The sequence below is a fragment of the Giraffa tippelskirchi genome, chromosome 1, assembly GCF_054371585.1.
Source record: "Giraffa tippelskirchi isolate mGirTip1 chromosome 1, T2T-mGirTip1v1.2.pri, whole genome shotgun sequence".
Classification (NCBI taxonomy): Eukaryota; Metazoa; Chordata; class Mammalia; order Artiodactyla; family Giraffidae; genus Giraffa; species Giraffa tippelskirchi.
Genome location: NC_137275.1, coordinates 56,159,136 through 56,185,503, shown reverse-complemented (window position 1 = coordinate 56,185,503; position 26,368 = coordinate 56,159,136). Strand labels below are relative to the sequence as shown.

The window sequence follows — 26,368 nt, the reverse complement described above, 5'->3', positions numbered from 1 at the left end:
CTGTTGTTCCATGTCCAGTTCTAACTGTTGCTTCCTGACCTGCATACAGGTTTCTCAAGAGATAGGTCAGATGGTCTGGTATTCCCATCTCTTTCAGAATTTTCCACAGTTTATTGTGATCCACATAGTCAAAGGCTTTGGCATAGTCAATAAAGCAGAAATAGATGTTTTTCTGGAACTCTCTTGCTTTTTCAATGATCCAGCGGATATTGGCAATTTGATCTCTGGTTTCTCTGCCTTTTCTAAAACCAGCTTGAACATCTGGAAGTTCACGGTTCACATATTGCTGAAGCCTGGCTTGAAGAATTTTGAGCATTACTTTACTAGCGTGTGAGATGAGTGCAATTGTGCGGTAGTTTGAGCATTCTTTGGCATTGCCTTTCTTTGGGATTGGAATGAAAACTGACCTTTTCCAGTCCTGTGGCCACTGCTGAGTTTTCCAGATTTGCTGGCATATCGAGTGCAGCACTTTCACAGCATCACCTTTGAGGATTTGAAATAGCTCAACTGGAATTCCATCACCTCCACTAGCTTTTTTCGTAGGGATGCTTTCTAAGGCCCACTTGACTTCACATTCCAGGATGTCTGGCTCTAGGTGAGTGATCACACCATCATGATTATCTGAGTCGTGAAGATCTTTTTTGTACAGTTCTTCTGTGTATTCTTGCCACCTCTTCTTAATATCTTCTGCTTCTGTTAGGACCATACCATTTCTGTCCTTTATCGAGCCCATGTTTGCATGAAATGTTCCCTTGGTATCTCTAATTTTCTTGAAGAGGTCTCTAGTCTTTCCCAATCTGTTGTTTTCCTCTATTTCTTTGCACTGATCGCTGAGGAAGGCTTTCTTATCTCTCCTTGCTATTCTTTGGAACTCTGCATTCAGATGAGAATATCTTTCCTTTTCTCCTTTGCTTTTCACTTCTCTTCTCTTCCCAGCTATCTGTAAGGCCTCCTCAGACAGCCATTTTGCTTTTTTGCATTTCTTTTCCATGGGGATTTTCTTGATCCCTGTCTCTTGTACAATGTCACGAACCTCTGTCCATAGTTCATCAGGCACTCTGTCTATCAGGTCTAGTCCCTTAAATCTATTTGTCACTTCCACTGTATACTCATAAGGGATTTGATCTAGGTCATACCTGAATGGTCTAGTGGTTTTCCCTACTTTCTTCAATTTAAGTCTGAATTTGGCAATAAGCAGTTCATGATCTGAGCCACAGTCTGCTCCTGGTCTTGTTTTTGCTGACTGTATAGAGCTTCTCCATCTTTGGCTGCAAACAATATAATCAATCTGATTTCGGTGTTGACCATCTGGTGATGTCCACGTGTAGAGTCTTCTCTTGTGTTGTTGGAATAGGGTGTTTGCTATTACCAGTGCATTCTCGTGGCAAAACTCTATTAGCCTTTGCCCTGCTTCATTCTGTACTCCAAGGCCAAACTTGCCTGTTACGCCAGGTGTTTCTTGACTTCCTACTTTTGCATTCCAGTCCCCTATAATGAAAAGGACATCTTTTTTGGGTGTTAGTTCTAAAAGGTCTTGTAGGTCTTCATAGAACCGTTCAACTTCAGCTTCTTCGGCGTTACTGGTCAGGGCATAGACTTGGATTACCGTGATATTGAATGGTTTGCCTTGGAAACGAACAGAGATCATTCTGTCGTTTTTGAGATTGCATCTAAGTACTGCATTTTGGACTCTTTTGTTGACCATGATGGCTACTCCATTTCTTCTAAGGGATTCTTGCCCATAATAGTAGATATAATCGTCATCTGAGTTAAATTCACCCATTCCAGTCCATCTTAGTTCGCTGATTCCTAGAATGTCAACGTTCACTCTTGACATCTTCTGTTTGACCACTTCCAGTTTGCCTTGATTCATGGACCTAACATTCCAGGTTCCTATGCAATATTGCTCTTTACAGCATCGGACTTTGCGTCTATCACCAGTCACATCCACAGTTGGGTATCTTTTTTGCTTTGGCTCCATCCCATCATTCTTTCTGGAGTTATTTCTCCACTGATCTCCATTAGTATATTGGGCACCTACTACCTGGAGTTCATCTTTCAGTGTCCTATCCTTTTGCCTTTTCATACTGTTCATGGGGTTCTCAAGGCAAGAATACTGAAGTGGTTTACCATACCTTTCTCCAGTGGACCACAATCTGTCAGACCTCTCCACCATGACCCATCCATCTTGGGTGGCCCCACACAGCATGGCTTAGTTTCACTGAGATAGACAAGGCTGTGGTCCGTGTGATCAGATTAGCTAGTTTTCTGTAGTTTTAATTTTAGTGTGTCTGCCCTCTGATGCCCTCTCGCAACACTTACCGTCTTACTTTGGTTTCTCTTACCTTGGGCCTTGGGTAATTCCTCTTGCCACCTTTTATGACCAAATATTAAAAATACTAACTAGAAATACATGTGTGGAGAGATATAAGTGAACATTTAAGGCTATATTTCAGAGACTTCAAGCCTCCATTTGTTGAATATAAATCTAGGCTGTAGTCATTCAGAGCAGGTGCAAATTATTTTAGGTATTATGTCTTTCAAATATTTAGTGATTTGCAAATTTCATTTAGAAGTGAAAATAGCCTACCCCAGGAAGAAGGGAAGTACATGACAGAATAATTATTATATAATTAACCTCTCTAGGACCCCTGACTCATTTCAAACATATATTTTCAATATCACACTAATAAATATGCACAGCTTCACAAATTAAAAAATATGCAATGTATCAGTTAGATGGGGTAGATGCTCTGACAGATATACGTTTGTCTGTGGAACAGAGAAGATGCTATATGCATTTGAAGCTTAATTTTCAAAAACAAGGCTGGGGGTCTGCTTAACTCCTAACTGTTCTATGCCTAGTCACTTAGTCGTGTCCAACTTTGCGAGCCCATGGACTGCAGCCCACCAGGCTCCTCTGTTTATGGGGATTCTCCAGGCAAGAATACTGGAGTGGGTTGCCATGCCCTTCTCCAGGGGATCTTGCCAATACAGGGATCAAACCCAGGTCTCCCGCATTGCAGATGGCTTGTTTACCATCTGAGCCACAGGGAAGCCCATGATTACTGGAGTAGGTAGCCTATCCCTTCTCCAGGGGACCATCCCAACCCAGGAATCAAACTGGGGTCTCCTACAAGGCAAGCAAATTCTTTACCAACTGAGCTATCAGGGAAGCCCCTAACTCATAACTAACAAACATCTCACAATTCATCTTAAACTGGGCATGTGTGAATGAATGGGGAAATGCTTAGAAAGAGATGTTTAGACTTATTTTGTTGCTATTGCTGCTTAGGATATATCAGATTCTCCTTCTGTGGCAATTCTCTTTTTATTTATCTCCCTCTCAGAACTTCCTCCTGTTAGGAATTGAAGGGTCAAGTTTTTGTTTTTTTTGTTTTTTGTTTTTGGAATCATACAACATTAAAGTTTTTTTTCCCTAGACTTCCAGAAACCTTTCATAAAATTGTAGGGGAAAAGCCTCACTTTCTCGCTCCTCAGTGAACAAATAGCAGGAAGATTATATTCACTTATTATTTCAATCAAAATTTTTATTGAACACTCCCCTATGTTACAGCATAGCTGTATTCCATGCTGTTTCTGAGAAGTATGGTCAGGAATTCACCACCCATAGCATCACAATCTGAGTAGAAAAAGCTAATATGTTGTCCAAGCTTGAATAACCTCTGGAGATCTGCTGTACAGCATTGTGCCAATGGCTTAAAATGCCATATTGTACACTTAAAAATTTGTTTAGATGGTCCTCAAGTTAAGAGTTCTTACTAAGTAAAAAAATAAACAAAAAATTATATCTATATCTATCTATCTATATATATAAAATGCTGTTCATTAATTCCTCTAATACAGTGCTCCTTAGCCAAGGATGCATTTCAGATTTAGGAAACTTTTATGAAAGTACAGAATACACATGCCTAGGCTCAATACCTGGGAACCCCGTAGGAACAAGTTATGTCTAATTTGATAAAAGCTATACAGTGTAGCTATCATGCTAACCTTTGGTTGGGAACTATTTTTCTAGAAAGCATGAAATTTATAAAGCCCTGAGAGAAGAATGTAATAAATATTACATTTATTGCAGCTAGCTTTCTTCCCTGTGCCCCCTGACCACAGAGCATGCACCTGAACTGATTATGTGTCAGAGTTTCACTTTCTTTGAGTAAACTCTTTCTTGTGTCTTGCTTCTTTGCTTAACATCAGACTCCTGTCCTCTGCTTGCAGTTAGAGTCACTTTTCAACATCATTTTGAGAGTACATGTTGCTCTTTCCTGCTGAGCATTCTAAAAGCAGAGCATTTTTTTAACAAACAGATCTTTCAAAGAGTATTTTCAAAGCCTGAAACTGGTGTGCTCTCAGCTGCCCCCATCTGCTGCTGTTCCCTGGATAGAACGACCTCTGTCACTTCACAGTGAGTTCCATATGCCCAGAGGGCACTTGCTCTCCACCTCATTCCCTGAGATTGCAAAATAGAACCCATGATTCCTTCCTTAAGTGTTTGTCAAAAGAGTGCCATCTGGGGTCGAATCCTTCATTTGCCACACTTTCTCTCTCACTGCAGCATGGTTAGCCTCTGTGCCTCCATCTACTAAATGCCACTTCTCAATGTAAAATCCAAAATGTCTCCACCTATTTTTAAAGCCAGTTAGCAGAGCGTTCGTGCATGCTCAATTGTGTCTGAATCTGCATTCCTTTGGACTGTAGCCCACCAGGCTCCTCTGTCCATGGACTTCCCAGGCAAGAATACTGGAGTGGGTTGCCATTTCCTTCTTCAGTGGATCTTCCTGATAGAGGGATCAAACCCACGTTTTCTGCACTGGCAGGTGGATTCTTTACCAGCGAGAAGCCAAGTTAGCAGAGCAGCATCACTCAAATTCAGAACCACTGTTCATGAATCTAAAGGACCTGGAAGTCCCCTAAAATTCTCTTAACATCTCCCTAAAGAGGACAAGAGACACTCATTTGAATTAGATTCTAGAAAAGTCCTGGGTACTATTAGGTACTTTTGATATATGAATTCTATTAAGAACATAAGATACACACAAGGATAAACATTTCTCAATATGCTTTCTCCTTGGACAGTAAGAACTTTCAAAAAGAATTTTGTTTTAGGTACAAATCTTCATTATACAGTAATAAAAATTATGTAGGCTCATGTAGGCTGAACAAAATATTTCTTAAACTGGAAAAATTGTAAAATAGAAATTAGAAGGAAAAAACCACCAACTATAAAAACAACCTATTTTCTAACCCTTTTTAAAAAGCAAGGAAACAACATTTTAAAAAGTAGGCACTCGTGGTCTTAGTGTATATATTACATTCACTATGCTTTCAAAGCTTTGCCTGGGCTATCACAGCTTCGCTTCAAACAATTATTTAATTTCTGTGTTGTAATAGCAGTGTGAAGCTACTGAAAGAGAATGCAATTAAGTGACTAATACAGGCCTCTGAATGGGCTGTGTCCCAGAGGGCAATTCAGAATGGGTGACTGTTTCTTTATCCCAAGAGGAAAAGACAAGAGCATGCTGAGATCATATACATTCCATGAGAAAGAGACCGTTTTGTATTATTTCAGGTCCTCCTGGTATCATCTTGATGTGCCAGGAAAAGAACTTGAATGAAAATCGCGATGTGCTCACATGCTCAGTCATGTCCAATTCTTTGCGGCCCCATGGACTGTAGCCCACCAGGCTCCTCTGTCCATAGGATTTTAAGGACAAACATACTGGAGCCAGTTGCCATTTCCTCTTCCAGGGGATCTTCTTGACCCAGGGCCAACCCATGTCTTTTATGTCTCCTGCATTGGCAGGCAGATTCTTTACCACTAGTGCCACCTGGGAAGCCCCTAAATGAAAACTGGGCAGTCTTTTATTTCTGGTTCTCAGACCTTGATAAATCATTGAACTTCTCTGCAATTGCTCTAATACAGTATTTTTCCTTCTCTCTCTTTCTCTCTCTCTTTTTTTTCATTATTATCCCCACCCAACTAAGGAGCATTTAAATTTTTCTCTAGGTTCCTTCTCTAACCAGCTTACTCAGATTCAATGGGCAAGTACATTCTCATTGAAATTAAAGAAATTCCATAGGAGTTTCTAATTTGTACCCTTTGTTCAGAAACACTATATCCTAAGACAGTGAAACTTCCTTATGTCTCAGATTCACCTGGAAGTTTTGATAGATAGGAAATTTCTGGGCACCATCCTTTCTGATTCTATAATATGGAGGGGGCTCAAAAATTTGCATTCCTAATCATTTCCCACGTCATGTTGATATTGCTTGTCCAAGGACTACACCTGTTGTAAAATTCAAGTTTTAAGAACTTGTAATGCTTCTTAAAAAATGCAGCCCTTGGCAGCCTGTTAGAAAGATATTTTCTGGGAGATTGTTGAAATGCAGTCATGGACCTGCCTTAGCTCACTAAATTAGCCATCCTACTTTTTAAAAAATGTGTTTACTTTCAATTGAAGTATATAACATCTACTTTTTAATAAGATCCCCAAGTGACTCGGGTGCACATTGTGACTGAAGAAGAACTGGTCTAAGGTTTCTTGAAATTTCTATGATTTGAATTTTGACAATGAGCTATCAAGCTTGCTAAACACCAGCATACATTTTATCAATATACTACAAAACAGCAATTAGCTTTTATGTTTTATTTCCTTAAAATAAAATTTAACTTGTATTAAAATATAATAAAATATTTTAATCCTTTCACTTTTCTTTTGCCTCTCCATTATTTCCTGATCTGATATTTTGACATAGTTTAATTTTATCTTGAAGTCTTTAAAAACTATTTCTTCCACAATATGGCTTTTGGCACGCACACAAGGTTCTGCTTAAATGACTCATTCATTCACGTTGTTCCTGCTGTGCCTTAGAGTGCATTTATACTTTGTGTTGGTGCTTTTATCTTTTCTCTGTCTACTTCCTGCTGGGGTGTTTAGGGAGATGAGCTCATAAAATTAGTGTATATATAAGATATTACTAAGAAACTCTCCTATAGTAAATATGTCATAACATTTAGCAACAATGAGTTCTCTTTCTTCTGCCTTCCACCTCCTTCCAGAACTAAGAACATAATTGTCTAAATTTCCCTAAAAATAGGTGTGTATAACATTGTGTAGAATATCACGTTTCTTATTTTATCTACTAGTTTTCACTGTTGGCCGATTTCCTAGAGCACTTACTGTAATTTTGGCAATAGATGCAGGAGACAGGTTCAATCAGTGTATCGGGAAGATTCCCTGGAGAAGGGAATGACAACCCACTCCGGCATTCTTATCTGGAGAATCCCATGGACAGAGGAGCCTGGCAGGCTACATTTCATAGCATCACTCAGAGTCGGACATGATTGGAGTGACTTAAAATACGGCATACATCAGTGGAATTAAACTCTCACAAAATAAATGTAATACATAGTAGTTCAGTGGATTTGTAGTCAAAGCTCCTGTGCTTTTCCCTGCAGTCTCACCTTCACTCCTCATTTTTAAATGTTACCTCTCCTGCAGAGCTGGACCAGGGTGAGTGAGGAATTTGCACAGCCTGGAGAGCAAGTGCCTCCTTAAAATCCATGTTCTAGATTCCTCACTCATCTCCCCCTTATCCCACCCTGATGCTCTGTATTAGTTATCTGTTGCTGTGTCACAAATTACCCTCAATCTTAATGGTTTAAGACACACATTATTTCTTATTGCACAGTTTCTGTGGCTCAGGAATCCAGCTACAGCTTACCTGGCACTTGCATCTCAAAGTCCCATATCAGGTTGACATCAAGGTGTCAGCCAGGAGCTGTAATTATCTCCAAGCTTGACTGGGAGACATGGACTCTAGACTCACTCACATGGTATTAGTTCAGTCTTCATGGGTTGAAGAGCTGAGGGCTTCAGTTCCTTGCTAACTGTCAGTAGGAGGCCTCCCTCAGTTCCTTGTCATATGGGATTCTCTATACAGAAGCTTACAACGCAGTAGCTTGCTTCTTCAGAGTGAGCGAACAAGTAGAAGTAGAGAGAGTGAGAGCACACAAGAGAGAAAGCATAGCCTTATATACCATAGTATTGACAGTGACATCATATCACTTTTGTTATGCTCTATCTACTAGAAGCAAGGCAGGAGGTCCAGTACCCACAAAAAGAAGGGACTGCAAAAAACGTGAACATCAGGGATCACTGGAGTCGTCTCAGAAGTCTCCTTACCTCTCTCTCTCTCATGCTCCTTAGAAAGCGACCCCTTGATCTCTTTCTTCTGGTACTTCACATCTTCCTCCTCCCTTACCTCCCATCCCTCTTCCTCCTTTTGCTTCTTCTTCTGATCCAACATATATCATCATGCTCTGCAAAATGGAAAAAAAAAAACTTATTGGTAAATGCATTGTAGTTTCATTATTTTGTTATTTATTTGAAAGATGTTAAGTCCTCTAATATGGTCAAAGAAATGAGGAAGCAGGCCTTGTCACTTGGGAGCTGACTTGGCATTACCAGATAGGCCTTGGTATTGCTGGAGATGGCCCAGGACTCAGAACTAGGACAATGTTCTTCTGTTGGACATAAAAATTTCACAGGACATCATCAGACAAGGACATCCAATGACTCTAATAGAACAAGAGTAAAAAGACCATTGTCCAAACTATAAAAATGACCAAATATCCATTATTCTGGTTGATTATAAGATACTGCTGCATTTTTACCAATTATAGCTTTAGCCATGCTTCAACTTCTCATTTTCTAAATAAAAGTTATTATGATAGCCAATCATAGAATTACCTTAATTTCCTTACAGCATCCAACCCAGTATAAATCTTCACTTAAACGCCCCTCAAAATCACCTAGCCTAAGCCCAGATCCTATAATAGTTCAATTCAGTCACTCAGTTGTGCCTGACTCTTTGCGACCCCATGTACTGCAGCAGACCAGGCTCCCCAATCCTTCACCAACTCCTGGAGCTTGCTCCAACTCATGTCCATAGAGTTGGTGATGCCATCCAATCATCTCATCCTCCATCATCCCCTTCTCCTCCTGCCTTCAATCTTTCCCAGCAGCAGGGTCTTTTCTAATGAGTCAGTTCTTCGCATCAGGTGGTCGAAGTATTAGAGTTTCAGCTTCAGCATCAGTCCTTCCAATGAATATTCAGAACTGATTTCCTTTAGGATGGACTGGTCGGATCTCCTTGCAGTCCAAGGGACTCTCAATTCTTCTACAGCACCACAGTTCAAAAGCATCAATTCCTTGGCTCTCAGCTTTCTTTATAGTCCAACTCTCACATCTATACATGACTACTGGAAAAACCATAGCTTTGACTAGACAGACCTTTGTTGGCAAAGTAATGTCTCTGCTTTTTAATACGCTATCTAGGTTGGTCATTGCTTTTCAAAAAGGAGCAAGCATCTTTTAATTTCATGGCTGCAGTCACCATCTACAGTGATTTTGGAGCCCCCCAAAATAAAGTCTCTCACTTTTTCCATTGTCTCCCCATCTATTTGCCATGAAGTGATGGGATAGGAAGCCATGATCTTAGTTTTCTGAATGTTGAGTTTTAAGGCAACTTTTTCACTCTCCTCTTTCACTTTCATCAAGAGGCACTTAAGTTCTTCTTTGCTTTAATAAAGGTCCTATAATAAATTATTCCTAATATATTCTTACAGGATACTCCATAGTTTTCCATGGTGTGTTTTCACTCTTAGGTGACCAAATAGGTGTTTTCACTCTTAGGTGACTATAGGTGATTCTGGATCTGTAGACTCCAGAGACCATACTGGCAATAGAGCATTGGTTATTCTAATCATCCATCTTAAAAATGACATAAATTAATCACTATATATCATTTGGGAAGGATTTATTTGCTATTATATAACAGTATTTGTTTCTTTTATTATTTTTTTTTCAAAATAATGATGAGAACAAAATAAAAATGATAGAGTCCTATTTATTTGCTGTAAAATTCACAAAGAAATCTTTGATTATTGATCATATGGTTCTGAACAGCTACTAAGTCAATACTATATCCAGAGGGAAGGAACTAGCCTCATTCTTCTTTGAGACCTTAATCCTCCGACCTGCTCCTTCACCCAAACACACATATATAATATTGAGCACAGGGCTGATTGCCTGGCAAGAACTGAAATTCACTTCCCTAGAAAGTCAACACAATGTTGTTGTCACTGAAAGTTTGGCCTGTTTTCTCCAAAAGCACTCTGCCTATGTGATAGTCTCTGACTGTGCAGGGAATACTTACTTTGGAGTGTCATTTCCCTGGGCTTTAAGTCTACCCCTGGTAGAAAGTTTAGCACCAGCAGAAGTAGGTTACCTTCCTTGTATTTTCAATATATTGTTGGATATAAAATTTTCATAAAAAATCTAAGTGCCCTTCAACTAAATTCCATATCTATAATCAGATTTCTCTGAACTTTAGGTCAGTCATACATAAAGGAAGAAAAGTTGGAGTAAAAAAAAGAACACACTGGTGTTAGGCAGCCTGTTTTTATTAATGTTGGATTGGATATAAATTCACTATAGTTAGGCATATAAATAGTTAAAGGAAAGCATAACAATGCCATTGTTTAAGGACACCTCTTATTTATTAATCTTCAATTTCATTAAGTTGTATTAGACTTTTTTAAAAAATCATGTTGTTGAGCAACCAGAATGTAAATAGGCAATTCTAGCCATTTGTCTTTAAAACAGAGGGGAATTGAATCTATAACTCTATCACTTTAAGTTCATCGGTCATTATAAATTTTTATATTAAATTTACCTACTCTTTCAAACGTTAAATTTCTTAAATTGTAATGGTAATAAGTTTACATCTGGTAAATATCCCTTGTACTTTCCTCTCTTATTTGAAACAGAAGTAGATGGTTAAGAGGAAAAAAAAAAAAACACCTATAGAAAGACAGTGGAAAGGAAGGAAAGAAAAACATACATTCAGTATACAACAGTAAACACTTCCTATAGAGAGCCAATAGTGAAATTTAACTTTTTGGTGGGGTGAGGAGTGGGAGTGGGAGTAGAGTGCTTGCTTTTCATTTTGTTTTTGCTTTTAAAAACCCAACCATGACTTTATCTTTCCTGGACCATATTAGCACAAGATTATAGCACCAGTGAAAACAACCAAAGAGAATGATCAAAAATGTTAGCCATCTTATTCTGGGACACATGGTAGATGGTGGAAGAAAAAGCAGATTAAATCTATCCACTAGACTTTAAGAATGATTTCCAAAATGTTGCAATCAAAAGTAAGCATGTATCCACAGGTTAGAATTTGAAAACGGAAGAAAATCAAAAGATCTCTAAAACATAAATCTAATTAGATGTTAGCAAATGATGCCAATAAGGGGAAAATGTGGATGTGATACCTTGAAAGTCATCAATAAGACAGTTCTAGCAGGCCCACGTTTAATAGGAGAAAGTAGAAAAAGTCGATGGAGAAAAAGGCACATAATGTATGATGAATATAGGAGAGGCACAGATGTCTCAGAATAGTTTCTAGAAATAGAAATCCTAGAATAACCCAAGCTTGTGAAAAAAGGTAAAGGCAAAAGAATGGTATTTTTTTCCTTATGCTTGGGGGAATAAAAAGGAAGGGGTATAGCCACTGCTTAGTACAAATGATATCACACACTGGATGACAAAATGAGACACTTTTCATATTTTGTTTTTATTATCTTCTTTATTTATCCTTAAATAGATGGTTTTCAGACCAAAAAGTTTAGAATGAACTTTGGAGTAAGAGAAAAGTTTCTGAAAATAAGTAGTTTGTAGCAGGAGCTCCTGATATTCCTACAGCTGGTGACAAATCCTAAAAAGTCTTTGAAAATGTATTTTATCATTTCATGTGGTACCTCGTATTTAAAATATTTTCTTAGTAATTTAATTCTTGTTGTTTTATTATTCAAAGCAAAAATCTCTATGTTGCATAACTATATTTCAGTGCTTAGTTGCATATATTTTTGTCTCTACTTATGAATAGGTAATTTATCAATTTAAGGCTATTGCTTGGCTTATGACATCAGTTTTCTTATTTTTTGTCTGAAATACCATTTGTTATTCCATCTTTTTTTTTTTTTTGTAAATGGTAATCACCTAGTCAATCTACTTTAGGCTTCACATAGATCAATTTTATGAGCCAGTATAATTCACATATACCTTCTCTTAAACAAATACTCTAGAAGTAAAACATCATGTCTGGGATTTAATGTATAAGAATCTTTCAGTAGACTGAATTAAATTTATTTCTGTTACAGCTTTGGTTCCTATGTATAAACTGAAATTGGAATATTATGCATCAAAATATGTTTAATCAACTCCATTCCATGCAATAGAGAGAAACTGTGATCCAAAGACCTTGCCACAGTTTCTTCTTTGAAATCATCTTGACTGGTAGGGAGGAAAGCATGGAAATGAAATTAGGGCTACAAGACACAGAGGTTGGGTGATTATCCACAGTGCTAATAGTCTGGGTAGGAAAGGTGTGTAGCCTGAAATGATTAATAAAGAGGGGCTATAATCGGGGTCCTGAGACAATTGAGCAATGTTTGCAGAGAGTCCACTGCTGAGCAGGTTAAGGGAGAAGCCTGCTACCAGGAGGTATTGCCAGAAAAGAAAGGAAGTCAACTGAGGATGTGAGGAGGGAGCCCAGGGGAAAGAATCTCATGAGGTGGCTCGACTAAGCGGAGCTTTTGATAGATCCATAGTGAAAGCACACATGGCTCCAGACTCAGCTCAGATGATTTTCTAAAAGGAGACACAGATGAGAAATGTGGATGTACAATTTTCTGTATATGAGGATGAGGGAATTCCAGGATGGTCATTATTTTTGCATCAAAAACAAAAATAAGTGAGCGATTTTCAGCACATACCTGCCAAACAGGCCTGCAAGAGTTAAACAAGTGTGGTTATTCTTTAGCTGTTACTTTGGGGAATACATAGCAGGCTAGCACCTCAAGAACTGTGTCCCTTCTCCTGGGGAGTTGGGAGCGGTTTTATATCCTCATGAAGGTCTTGCAGATTTTTTTTTTTTCTGTAAGTTTACAGTCAAAAGCTGGCCTCAGGAGGCTCAGCAGCCCAGTGCTTGAGGTTATTGACCATGAGCTTCTTCTTTTTGAGATGTAAAATCTTACATGGGATTGTAGGGGGAGAAGGATGCTAGGTGCAGAGTATAATCTATATGGAGTCAGAACGTAATTAGCTTTGTGAAGGACAAGTCCAGTTACAAGTGTTTGTTAGTATAACCAAGACTGTTTAACTCTTGCAGGCCTGTTTGACTGGGATGTGCCAAAGGCCGTTCACTCATTCTTGCTTTTGCTGCAACATTATTAAAGTCACCTTGTGTTAACTAGACCTTCTCCTGCGCATGGAGGCCTTTTTGAGGTCAGAGACTGAGTCTTCATCACTCCACAACATAAAGTGTTTCACATAAAATGGGTATCAAATACGTGTGGGATTGAATCATTTTCTTATTGAAGACTGATGATTTATAAATTTATAAATTGATGATTTATATCATTACATTAATTGTGTGGGATGGAATCTTAAATCTAGTTTGGTAAGGATGGAAACTTTTAGAAATACAGAAATATTCAAAGAAGAAAAAGAAAGTAACATTTATCTTTCCTTTCCATGTAATCTTAGCTAAATTTTCAGTGCAATTCTTAGTCTTTTTCTGTACACTCATATAATTGTGGTGCTGAAGAAGACTCCTGAGAGTCTTCTGGGCAGCAAAGAGATCAAACCAGCCAATCCTGAAGGAAACTGGCCCTGAATATTCATTGGAAGGACTGATGCTGAAGCCGAAGCTCCAATACTTTGGACACCTGATGTGAAGAGCTGATGCATTGGAAAAGACTCCGATGCTAGGAGAGACTGAAGGCAAAAGGAGAAGGGGACAGCAGAGGATAAGATGGCTAGATAGCATTACCGATGCAATGGACAAAATTTGAGTAAACTCCAGAAGATAGCGAAGGAGAGAGGAGCTTTGCATGCTGCAGTCCATGGGGTCATGAAGAGTTGGACATGACTTAGCGACTGAACAACAACATATACTTTTACTTTTTTTTTTTTTTTAACAGTTGGGGGAATTATAGAAAACTGTAAGTATTTTTTTAGGAAATATTTTGTGAACATTTATTAGCCATTTAGTCTTCCACTAAGGCAAGAATTTAATACTATGCCCTACATATTAGTTTACAAAATAACAATAATGGCAGCTTTGTTATAACTGGTAGTTGCAGTAGTAAAAGGAACAATAGTAGGAATAATAGCCAGAGGTTGGCAGCAAGTCCAAGGATATTATTGATATATACCTACAGTGGACAGAGTAAATGTTTTAAAGTACTTTTTATAGATTGTCTTATTTAAGCCTCCAAATGGTGTTATACTATGCGCATTACATATCAACCATTCTACAGATGAGAAAAGAGACTTTTAGAGGTCAACAAACTTAAAGCTTAGATGTGTATGTAAACCACATAATACCAGAGAAAGAATAAGGAAAAGAGAGAGGGAGTAAAAGAGGAGAGCAGGGAAATTAACTGCTTTATTAATAGTACAAAGAAGAATTTGATCAAAGAATAGTATACATTTTATCATACTCTGAGTTTTCATCCTTAAAGTAACTCTCTTTTTTTCATTTTTACAAATGAAAACTTCTGCCAAATTTTTTAACCTTTTCATTTTTAACATGCCATTTAAGGCACACAAAAATTTTCATATTAAAGGTAAGATGCATGACAACTAAGACAATAACTAGAAACCACTTAGGTAACTTAAGTCTTAAAGTTTCTGAAATATAAGTGGTGAAGGACAAAAATTACAGGATGTATTAAGCCCTCGAGGGGCATCCACCAATAATGGAATAGAGTTATCTTATGAAAAAGAGTAGGAACAGAAAAATATCTGCAAGGTATTTATGATATAAAGTTTATAGTAAAAGTTATTTTATAAAAATGGTACAAAAATAAAAGCAATAAGAAGTGGTAATGGCATTCATTTCTACATTTATTTTTGTCTCTCTTTCTAAAACAAGTTATCAATTATTTTGGATATCTTTTTAGCTCCTGTTATTTATTGTCCATAGAAAAGTTAAATCAAAATGTATCTTAAATTTTATTTACTTCCAATCTAGGAAACCTTTCTGCTACTCTTAGAATATATTAGTTGTATCTGTCCAGAATACATTAATTAAAATTTGACATAACAGTTTTGTCATATATTTCATTTTATACAATGACACAAATTTGCCTGACCTCTTACAATGCTGAGAAAATGTTAGTCTTCTGATAGAACTACACTCTAAATTGATCTTTTCCTTAGTTTAAACAAATATCCTTTGTTTAAAGATACATTGAGTTTATTCATTTACTTCCTCTTGCATAAATTTTAAAGAAACAAAATTATGTTACTTAGAAATTGTTTCCCAGGGAAATCACTGGCTTTCATAAAATAAAGTTTTAAAATCTCATAATAATATAAATGTAAAGCAGAAAATATTCAAGTTAAATTTAGCAAATACTTGTCAAGCACCTACTGTGTGCTAGGTACTCTTCCAGGCTTTGGAGCTAATTCAGTAAGTTTTGGAAAAAGGATCTACAGGAGTTTCTGTTGTATTAAACACAGTGGGAGAAGGAAACAGAAATCAAGTCCAGCTCCTAAGCTTTGCTTGAAAGGTGGGTGAATGCTCCTGCTCCTTTATAAGATGGTGAAATCTCAAAGAAAAGATTTGTGGATAAAATCAATAATTATAACTTAGATGCATTGTTTCTGGATGCCTGTTACATACAAACAGACATATCTAGTATGTGATTGTGTCTTGTAGTCATAAATTTAGGGAAATGTCAAGGCTAGAGAAATTGACTTGAGAATTCTTAATATTAGATTGTATATGAAGTCATGGCACTGGATAGAATTGTCTAAGAAGATAATACAGAGAACAACCAGGAGAAAACTTATCATTCAGCCCTAGATCAGGCCAATATTTAGAGGTCAAACAAAGGAAGGAACTCAACAAATGATCTTTAGATGGAGTGGCCACAGACAGGGGAAGAAAATCAGGAGAATGTCATTTCATGGGAATGAGGAGAAGAAAATATGTTAGAAGGACTGACTAGTTGGCTAACTATAAACATTACTAAGACTAAGAAATACAAGGCTATTTGTTTCTTCCATGTAGTGTGTCTTTTCTAACTCAAGTGCATACACATACATATATACATGACAATTGTATATTAGATAAGCAGGAAAATAATTAGTCATAGGATTCTCTCAAGACAAAAGAAAAAATAAATGGGGATTATATTTCAAAGCAGTGAAGCAGTGCTTTGAGCGTAGAAGGCATTTATTCAATAAATATCAAATCTGAATCTAAAAGTTATAATAGAAAAAGTCTTGGTTACTAATTAGAAAGACCCAGGTTTTATCCTCCAGTACTCTTGCCTGGAAAATCCCATGGATGGAGGAGCCTGGTAGGCTGCAGTCCATGGGGTCGCTAAGAGTTAGACAAGACTGAGCGACTTCACTTTCACTTTTCACTTTCATGCATTGGAGAAGGAAATGGCAACCCACTCCAGTGTTCTTGCCTGGAGAATCCCAGGGATGGGGGAGCCTGGTGGGCTGCCATCTATGGGGTCGCACAGAGTCGGATTCGACTGAAGCGACTTAGCAGCAGCAGCAGCAGTAGGTTTTATCACTAGCTGTCACTAGCTACTTACTAGCCTAAGAAAAATATTTTTCATCAGTTGTTTTTTTTTTTTTTAAGCTAAGGAGTTGAATTAAATTATTTTGGGTTTCCATCTAAGTTTAACATTCTCTCTGCAATAGTCTTTTAACCTAGAAAATGAAAATAGATCTGATCTAAGATAATATGAATAATATGGGATTCATGTTCTGTTGTAGTTACTGTTCAGTCATTCGGTCATGTCTGACTCTTTCCGACCCCATGGACTGTAGCATGTCAAGGCCCCCCTAGCCATCACTATCTCCTGGAGTTTGCTCAGATTCACGTCCATTGAGTCAGTGATGCCATCCAACCATCTCATGTTCTGTCGGTCCCTTCTCCTCCTGCCTTCAGTCTTTTCCAGCATCACGGTTTTTACCAATGAGTCAGCTCTTCACATCAGTTGGCAAAGGACTGGAGCTTCAGTTTCAGCATCAGTCCTTCCAATGAATATTCAGGGTTGATTTCTTTAGGATTGACTGGTTTGATCTGCTTGTTTTCCAAGGGACTCTCAGAGTCTTCTCCAGCACCAAAATTCAAAAGCACCAATTTTTTGGCACTCAGCCTTTTTTTATGGTCCAACTCTCACATCTACACATGACTACTGGAAAAACCAGAGCTTTGACTATACAGAAATTTGTCAGTAAAGTAATATCTTTGCTTTTCAAAATGCTGTCTAGATTTCTCATAGCTTTCCTCCCAAGGAGCAAGTGTCTTTTAATTTCATGACTGCAGTCACCATCCACAATGATTTTGGAGCCCCAAAAAAGAAAATCTGTCACTGCTTCTACTTTTTCCCCTTCAATTTGCATAAGGTAATGGGATCAGATGCCACCATCTTAGTTTTTTGAATGTTGAATTTTAAGCCAGCTTATTCCACCCTCCTTTTTCACATTCATCAAGAGGCTCTTTAGTTCTTCTTCGCTTTCTGCCATGAGGGTGGTGTCATCTGCATATCTGAGGTTGTTGATATTTCTCTCGCCATAATCTTGACTCCAGCTTGTGATTCATCCAGCCTGGCATTTCACATAATGTACTCTGCCCATAAGTAAAATAGACAAGGTGAAAATATACAGTCTTTACCTACTCCTTTCCCAATTTTGAACTAGTCAATCATTCCATGTAAGATTTTAATTTTGCTTCTTGACCTGCATACAGGTTTCTCAGGAGATGGGTAAGGCAGTTCTGGTATTCCCATCTCTGCAAGAATTTTCCACTTTGGTGTGATCCATACAGTCAAAGGCTTTTGTGTCGTCAATGAAGCAAAGGAAGATTTTTTTTTTTTTCTGGAATTCTTTTGCTGTTTCTATGATCCAACAGATGTTGGCAATTTGATCTCTGGTCCCTCTGCCTTTTCTAAATCCAGCTTGTACATCTGGAAGTTTTCGGTTCCCATACTGTTGAAGCCTAGCTTGAAGGATTTGAGCGTACCTTACTAGCATGTGAAATGAACGCAATTGTTTGAACATTCTTTGGCATTGCCTTTCTTTGGGATTAGAATGAAAACTGACCTTCTCCAGTCCTGAGGACACTGCTAACTTTTACAAATTTTCTGACATATTGAACATAGCACTTTAACAGCATCATCTTTTAGGATTTGAAATAGCTCAACTGGAATTCCATTACCTCTCTAGCTTTGTGCATAGTAATGCTTCCTAAGGCCTATTCACTTCAAACCTGAGGATGTGTGGCTCTAGGTGAGTGACCACCACATTGTGGTTGTCTGAGTCATTAAGACTTTTTTTGTATAGTTCTTCTGTGTATTCCTGCCACCTCTTCTTAATTTCTTCTGCCTCTGTTAGATCCTTACTCTTTCTGTCCTTTATCATGCCCTTCTTTGTATGCAATGTTCCCTTGTTATCTTCAATTTTCTTGAAGAGATCTTCTGCTGTTGTTTTTCAGTTGCCCTGTTGTGTCTGACTCTTTGTGACCCCATGGACCCCATGGTGCAGCACATCAGGCTTCTCTGTTTCTCACTATCTCCCAAAGTTTGCCCAAGTGCATGTCCATTGCATCAGTGATGCCATCCAGTTATTTCATCCTCTGATGCCCCCTTCTCCTTCTGCCCTCAATCTTTCTCAGCATCAGGGAATTTTCCAGTGAGTCAGCTATTCACATCATATGGTCCAAAATATTGGAGCTTCAACTTCATCATCAGTCCTTCAAATGAGTATTCAAGGTTGATTTCCCTTATGATTGTCAGGTTTGACAGAATCCAACAATATATTAAAAAGATCATACATCATGACCAAATGGGCTTTATCCCAGGGATGCAAGGATTCTTCAACATTTGCAAATCAATCAATGTGATACACCACATTAACAAATTGAAAGATAAAAACCATATGATTATCTCAATAGATGCAGAGAAAGCCTTTGACAAAATTCAACATCCATTTATGATAAAAACCCTCCAGAAAGCAGGCATAGAAGGAACATATCTCAACATAATAAAAGCCATATATGATAAACTGGCAGCAAACATTATCCTCAATGGAGAAAATTTGAAAGCATTTCCCCTAAAGGCAGGAACAATACAAGGGTGTCCACTCTCACCACTACAATTCAATATAGTTTTGGAAGTTTTAGCCACAGCAATCAGAGAAGAAAAAGGAATAAAAGGAATCTAGATTGGAAAAGAAGAAGTAAAACTCTCACTGTTTGCAGATGACATGATCTTCTACATAGAAAACCCTAAAGACTCCACCAGAAAATTACAAGTTAATCAATGAATACAGTAAAGTTGCAGGATATAAAATTAACACATAGAAATCCCTTGTATTCCTATACACTAACAATGAGAGAACAGAAAGAGAAATTAAGGAAACGATTCCATTCACCACTGCAATGAAAAGAATAAAATACTTAGGAATAAATCTACCTAAAGAAACAAAAGATCTATATATAGAAAACTATAAAACACTGATGAAAAAAATCAATGACACAAACAGATGGAGAAATATACCATGTTCATGGATCAGAAGAATCAATATAGTGAAAATGAGTATACTATCCAATGCAATCTATGGATTCAATGCAATCCCTACCAAGCTACCAATGGTATTTTTCAGAGAACTAGAACAAATAATTTCACTATTTGTATGGAAATACAAAAAACCTCGAATAGCCAAAGCAATCTTGAGAAAGAAGAATGGAACTAGAGGAGTCAACCTGCCTGACTTCAGACTATACTACAAAGCTACAGTCATCAAGACAGTATGGTACTGGCACAAAGACAGAAAAATAGATCAATAGAACAAAATAGAAAGCCCAGAGATAAATCCATGCACCTATGGACACCTTATCTTTGACAAAGGAGGCAAGAATATACAATGGAGAAAGGACAATCTCTTTAACAAGTGGTGCTGGGAAAACTGGTCAACCACATGTAAAAGAATAAAACTAGAACACTTTCTAACACCACCATACACAAAAATAAACTCAAAATGGATTAAAGATCTAAACATAGGACCAGAAACTATAAAACTCCCAGAGGAAAACATAGGAAAAACACTCTCTGACATAAATCACAGCAGGATCCTCTATGACCCAACTCCCAGAGTAATGGAAATAAAAGCAAAAATAAACAAATGGGACCTAATTAAACTTAAACACTTTTGCACAATGAAGGAAACTATAAGCAAGGTGAAAAGACAGCCTTCAGAATGGGAAAAAATAATAGCAAATGAAGAAACTGACAAATAATTAATCTCAAAAATATACAAGCAGCTCATGTGGCTCAATTCCGTAAAAATAAACGACACAGTCAAAAAATGGGTCAAAAAACTAAACAGACATTTCTCCAAAGAAGACATACAGATGGCTAACAAACTCATGAAAAGATGCTCAACATCACTCATTATCAGAGAAATGCAAATCAAAACCACAATGAGGGACCATCTCACCCAGGTCAGAATGGCTGCTATCAAAAAGTCTACAAACAATAAGTGCTGGAGAGGGTGCAGAGAAAAGGGAACCCTCTTACACTGTTGGTGGGAATGCAAACTAGTACAGACACTATGGAGAACAGTGTGGAGATTCCTTAAAAAACTGGAAAAAGAACTGCCATATGAACCAGCAATCCCACTGCTGGGCATACACACCAAGGAAACCAGGATTGAAAGAGACATGTGTACCCCAATGTTCATCGCAGCACTGTTTACAACAGCCAGGACATGGAAGCAACCTAGATGTCCATCGGCAGATGAATGGATAAGAAAGCTATGATACATATACACAATGAAATATTACTCAGCCGTTAAAAAGAATTCATTTGAATCAGTTCTAATGAAGTGGATGAAACTGGAGCCTATTATACAGAGTGAATAGCATCAGAAAGAAAAACACCAATACAGTATATAAATGCATATATATGGAATTTAGAAAGATGGTAGCGATGAACCTATATGTGAGATAGCAAAAGAGACACAGATGTAAAGAACAGACTTTTGAACTCTGTGGGAGAAGGCAAGGGTGGGATGATTTGAGAGAATAGCATTGAAACATGTATATCATCATATGTGAAATAGATCGCCAGTCCAGGTTCAATGCATGAGACAGGGTGCTCAGGGCTGGTGCACTGGGATGACCCTGAGGGATGGGATGGGGAGGGAGGTGGGAAGGGGGTTCAGGATGGGGAACATATGTACACCCGTGGCTGATTCATGCCAGTGTATGGCTAAAACCACTACAATATTGTAAAGTAATTAGCCTCCAATTAAAATAAACTAAATAATAATAACAATAATAATAATAAAAAGTTGGAAAAAAAGATTGACAGGTTAGATCTCCTTGCTGTTTAAGGGACTCTCAGGAGTCTTCTCCAGAACCACAGTTTGAAGGCATCAATTTTTTGGCATTCTGCCTTCTTTATGGTCCAGCTCTCACAACCATATGTGACCACTGGGAAGGCCATACCCTTGACTATATGGGTCTTTGTTGGCAGAGTAATGTCTGTGTTTCAACATACTGCTAGGTTTCTCATTGCTTTCCTACTGAGTAGCAATCATCTTCTGATTTCATGGCTGCAGTCACCATCCACAGTGATTTTAGAGCCCAAGAAGAGGAAATCTGTCACTACTTCCACATTTCCCCCCTCTATCTGCCATGAAGTAATGGGGCCAGATGCCATGATCTGAGTTTTTTTAATATTTAAAGTCGGCCCTTTCACTCTCCTCCTTGACGCTCATCAAGAGGCTCTTTAGTTTCTCTTCACTTTCTGCTTTTAGAGTGGTATCATCTGCATATCTGAGGTTGTTGATGTTTCTCTTGCCTATCTTGATTCCTGCTTGTAACTCATCCAGATCTTTAGTCTCTCCCATTCTATTGTTTTCCTCTACTTCTTCTCATTGTTCATTGAAGAAGGCCTTTTTACCTCTCTTTACTATTCTCTGGAACTCTGGATTCAGTTGGGTATATCTTTCTAATATTGCTCTATGCTTTTAACAGGCTTACATCTCTGAAATATGTACATTTAATTGAATTAGGTTCAGAATTATGGTTTTAACAATAGAAAAAATTACCTATATATAATTTCATATATATATATATATATATATATATATATATACATAAAGACCCCCTGGAGGAGGGCATGGCAATCCACTCCAGTATTCTTGCCTGGAGAATCCCACGGACAGAGAGCCTGGAGGGATAAACTCCATGGGGTCACAAAGAGTCAGACACTACTGAGTGGCTAAATCAAATCATATATATATATATATATATATATATATATACACACACACACATATATACATATATATATACATATATATATATCTTTATACAAAAGATTTCTAAATGAAATGCTTGTGTAGTCTTATGTTAAAGCAGTCTTATCACAAATCTTTCAAAAGGCAGTATTTACAAGGCAGTAAAAAATGTTAGAAAGCATCCAAATTTTTCACAGATGCATAGGAATGCTTAAACTGCAGTTTCTGATTTTGTTATGACTTATTGCAACAAAATTGAATAATGGCTTCTCAGGGAATGAGAGTGGAATAAGCATGCATATATTTTATTAATATCATTTATACAGAGCACTCTAAATATTTTTTTAGTCAATGGGCTTTTTCAAAGTGAGCTGAAGCTTTCAGTTACATTTATTTATTTGTTGGTATATAATGAGCCATTTTCAGTTTGTTAAATCAATATATATATTTAAATATAATATTTAGTAAGTAGTATTTAGATAGTTAAACTTTATAATTAAACTTGGTGTCATGGAGAGAAGATCATTGTTTCTTTATACTTAAGCCTATTTTTAGGAACTTAAAAGAAGCAATCAAAAACCTCCTCAGAAAAATGGACTTTCAATTCAGGCCACGAAAAGGTGTTCCTACCAAAATTTTAGTACCAAAGAGCAGAAGGTCACCTCCCTGCCAAAATATAACTCATGAGGAAACAATGACTAAAAATCATTATAAATTTAAAGACAAGATCAGATCTCAAATTTTGTAGTTATTAGAATTATCAGAAATACAGATATTAAAGTAAGTATGTTTAATAGAAGTGAATAAACAAGAAAGGGAGCATAAAAACTCAGGTTGTTTCTCGATTCCCATTTCAGCATAAGGTCTAATGTCATTCTTGGACACAGGCAAGAGCAGGCCAAGGGTGCCAGTTGAGGAGCTGAGATGAGGGAGGTGAAGGCAAGATGTGAAACACCTGACTATTTTCCGAGCCTGGAGTTGGGCGGCTGAGGCCTTGCTATGGATTCAGACAGAAGTGGTCCAGTTAAGGTAAATTTTGTGAAAAGACCTAGAGGAGGTAAACACTGAGTGCTTTACAGGAGCAAGACTTCATCTTCTCATCCTTCAGAGATACACTTGTCCTTTATATAATCCATATGGAATTCACTCCTGGCTTGGGTAAGCCAACCTGCCTCACTAGAATCTCCCACCTGTACCCCATACACTGAATCACTGTACTTTTTTGGAGGAGCTCAGTAAATGTTTCATATCTAACTTGTAAAGCAGCCAAAGCACATTTTAAAACACTTGAAATCTTTCATAATATTTTTTCTAATAAAAAAGTATGAGTTTCTTCTTCAACTGAAATAAAATTCCACATAATATTAAATGAGATACACTAGAGTCTTCAGTAATAGATTTTAGCATTTATCCTTATGGTCTTAAAGAAGGAAATTAAACACACTTCATGTTCTCTGGATTCAGCCTTTATGAAGCACTGACATTTAATTCTTGCCCCAAATGGTCTGGAACAGTCTGACATTCGGATGAGTTGGGGGCCATATAACCAAAGCTTTTTTGCATTACCAAACATTCAAAATATTTCTCTGGCAATAAAGTTGGCCTGAATACTTGAAGTTATATTACTCCAACAAATTTTGCCATGACTTGTATGTTGTAGGTGATAAAATAAAACATAAGAAATGCATAATATTTATGTAATTTAAGATGTAGAAATTGAGTGGTTTAGATGTTCTTTCGGAGAAGGCAATGGCAACCCACTCCAGTACTCTTGCCTGGAGAATCCCATGGATGGAGGAGCCTGGTGGGCTGCCGTCTGTGGGGTCGCACAGAGTCGGACACGACTGACACGACTTAGCAGAAGCAGCAGCAGCAGCAGCAGCAGATGTTCTTTCACAAGATCACAATCTTTTTAAAGATTTTTCTCAGTTTCAGGCTAAATGGCCAAAGATATTTGCCACTTCCAGTTTTAATCCTGAGAAAGAAATGTTAATCCAAGTTTCCTTCTCCAGTGATGAAATTTTAGGGCACTGTCTGGAATTCAGAGGTTACTAAAACATATAGTGGTGAAGAACCCACCAGCCAATGCAGGAGACCTAATAAATGTGGGTTTGATCCCTGGTTTGGGAAGATCCCCTGGAGGAGGCCATGGCAACCCACTCCAATATTATTGCCTGGAGAATTCCATGGACAGAGGAGCCTGGTGCAGTATAGCCCATGGGGTCACAAAGCATCAGACATGACTGAAGTGACATAGCACACACACAACACGTTACAAGACTGTCGGCTGGACTGTGCTGGAGAGTGCTTCCCCTCTTGCTAAATATGTTTGGAAAGCACTTTTGAGTGGAAAATCTTTGTGCACACAAAAGTATTTATTCAAATTAATAGGATCTGCTTATGATGGCTGTGACAGTGCCAAAAGAAAGGCAAATAATAAAACAAAAATTTTCTCTTGCCACATTAATTATTTTATTTGATATATTTCTTAGAGAAACAAACAAAAAAGACTGAGAGCAAGTATAACAAAATGTTAACAGTTGCCAATTTAGCACAGAAGAGAATAATAAGTGTTTTGTTTTTTGGCATTATTCTCTGCATTTTCAATTTCTCAAGATAAATTTTTAAAGGCATTACACATTTGAAAGGAGAAAAGCTGGGCATATGGGTATGGCTAAGTGTCGAAAATTCACTATGATATCAGGAGAATGTTATTGAGACAGAGGCAGAGATCTGAATGATGGAAAGAAATCATTCAGAGTGGAAAAATGACTTCCCAGTGAAAATGAAAATTGTGTATTCTCAAGACTCACCTACTCCTAGCAGCTGCCCAAGTCTGCTCAGAGGCCATGCCCTTGGATATTATTTGCAGAATTGTTTTAAATACAACCATCATTAGGGAACCAGTTCACAGAGGTGACAGCATAAGGGAAATCATTGCTTCCTTCTCTCATGTCCTCAATCTCTTCAAATAGAAGAGGTCAGTTTCAGGTCCCTTTGATGGCAGCCTCACCACTTCATCAGATGTGAGCTGCATTCCTGAATGATGAGGGGGAAATAATGCATCCGTCTGCCAAGTCTGATCCTGATCTTTCCTCTAAGAAGTTTACTGTGTACGGTACCCGGCTCCACAGACTGCCATGAATTTAATATAAACAAGCAACAGAACGGTTGTCTAAGGAAAACTTACATTAAGTGTCAGGCCAACTATATTCTATGCATTTCCTTCTTCAGGAAGTCTAGTGTCTTTTTTAAATGTTATGTTGATTTCCCCACATTTAACAAATGAAATTAATATATTTAGACTTTTATTTTGTATCTACTAATACAGAATTTGTGTTATAACAAAATTCAACTACATTTCACTTATTTCTCATTTTGAAGTTGAATTACTTGATTTGTAGTAACTGCTTCAATAAAATGACTCCGGGCCACCTGTCAATTTTTTTCTGTTGCCTTCCAGAATTTTTTGGAGAGGAAATCTATCTGTAAGTTAGGCTTTCTTAGTCTTGATCAGCAGCTTGCTGACATTTGCTGCCAAAGGACTTCTGCTGTCATAGACTAAAGAGGGCTGATAGATAATTCTTTACAGCATACTAGCAGAAACATTGTAGATGTTCAAGGAAATTCAAAATATATACTTAACAATAATTGCTTATATTTTCTTGAGGTATTCAAGGTAAGATTCCTAAGTAGGTAACTACGTAAATGATAGCTAAATAGATAGATAAGATAGTTACATAAATGGATGATAGGCAAATACATTGATTATAGATACATAATGATAGACATATAGATCAAAGGACTGATAGACATCTATCTAGAATAACAGAGTGGAGCTCATCTATTACCTAAACATACTTGATTTATAAAATTTGGTTTACAATTTTGTTCTATGAAGACATCTATTTCATAAAACAAGAAAGACGTGTACCAAA

At 37.5% G+C, this 26,368-nt stretch overlaps 1 protein-coding gene across 1 annotated transcript in view; it reads right to left on the bottom strand.

Annotated features, from left to right (window-relative positions):
- The window catches only part of ARAP2 (ArfGAP with RhoGAP domain, ankyrin repeat and PH domain 2), a 795,317-nt gene that overhangs the window by 616,859 nt on the left and 152,090 nt on the right, over positions 1–26,368 (bottom strand). Inside the window, exon 4 of the mRNA XM_081527801.1 lies at positions 8,208–8,344. The gene's annotated coding sequence lies outside the window, so the exon portion shown is untranslated. The remainder of the gene's footprint in view (positions 1–8,207; positions 8,345–26,368) is intronic.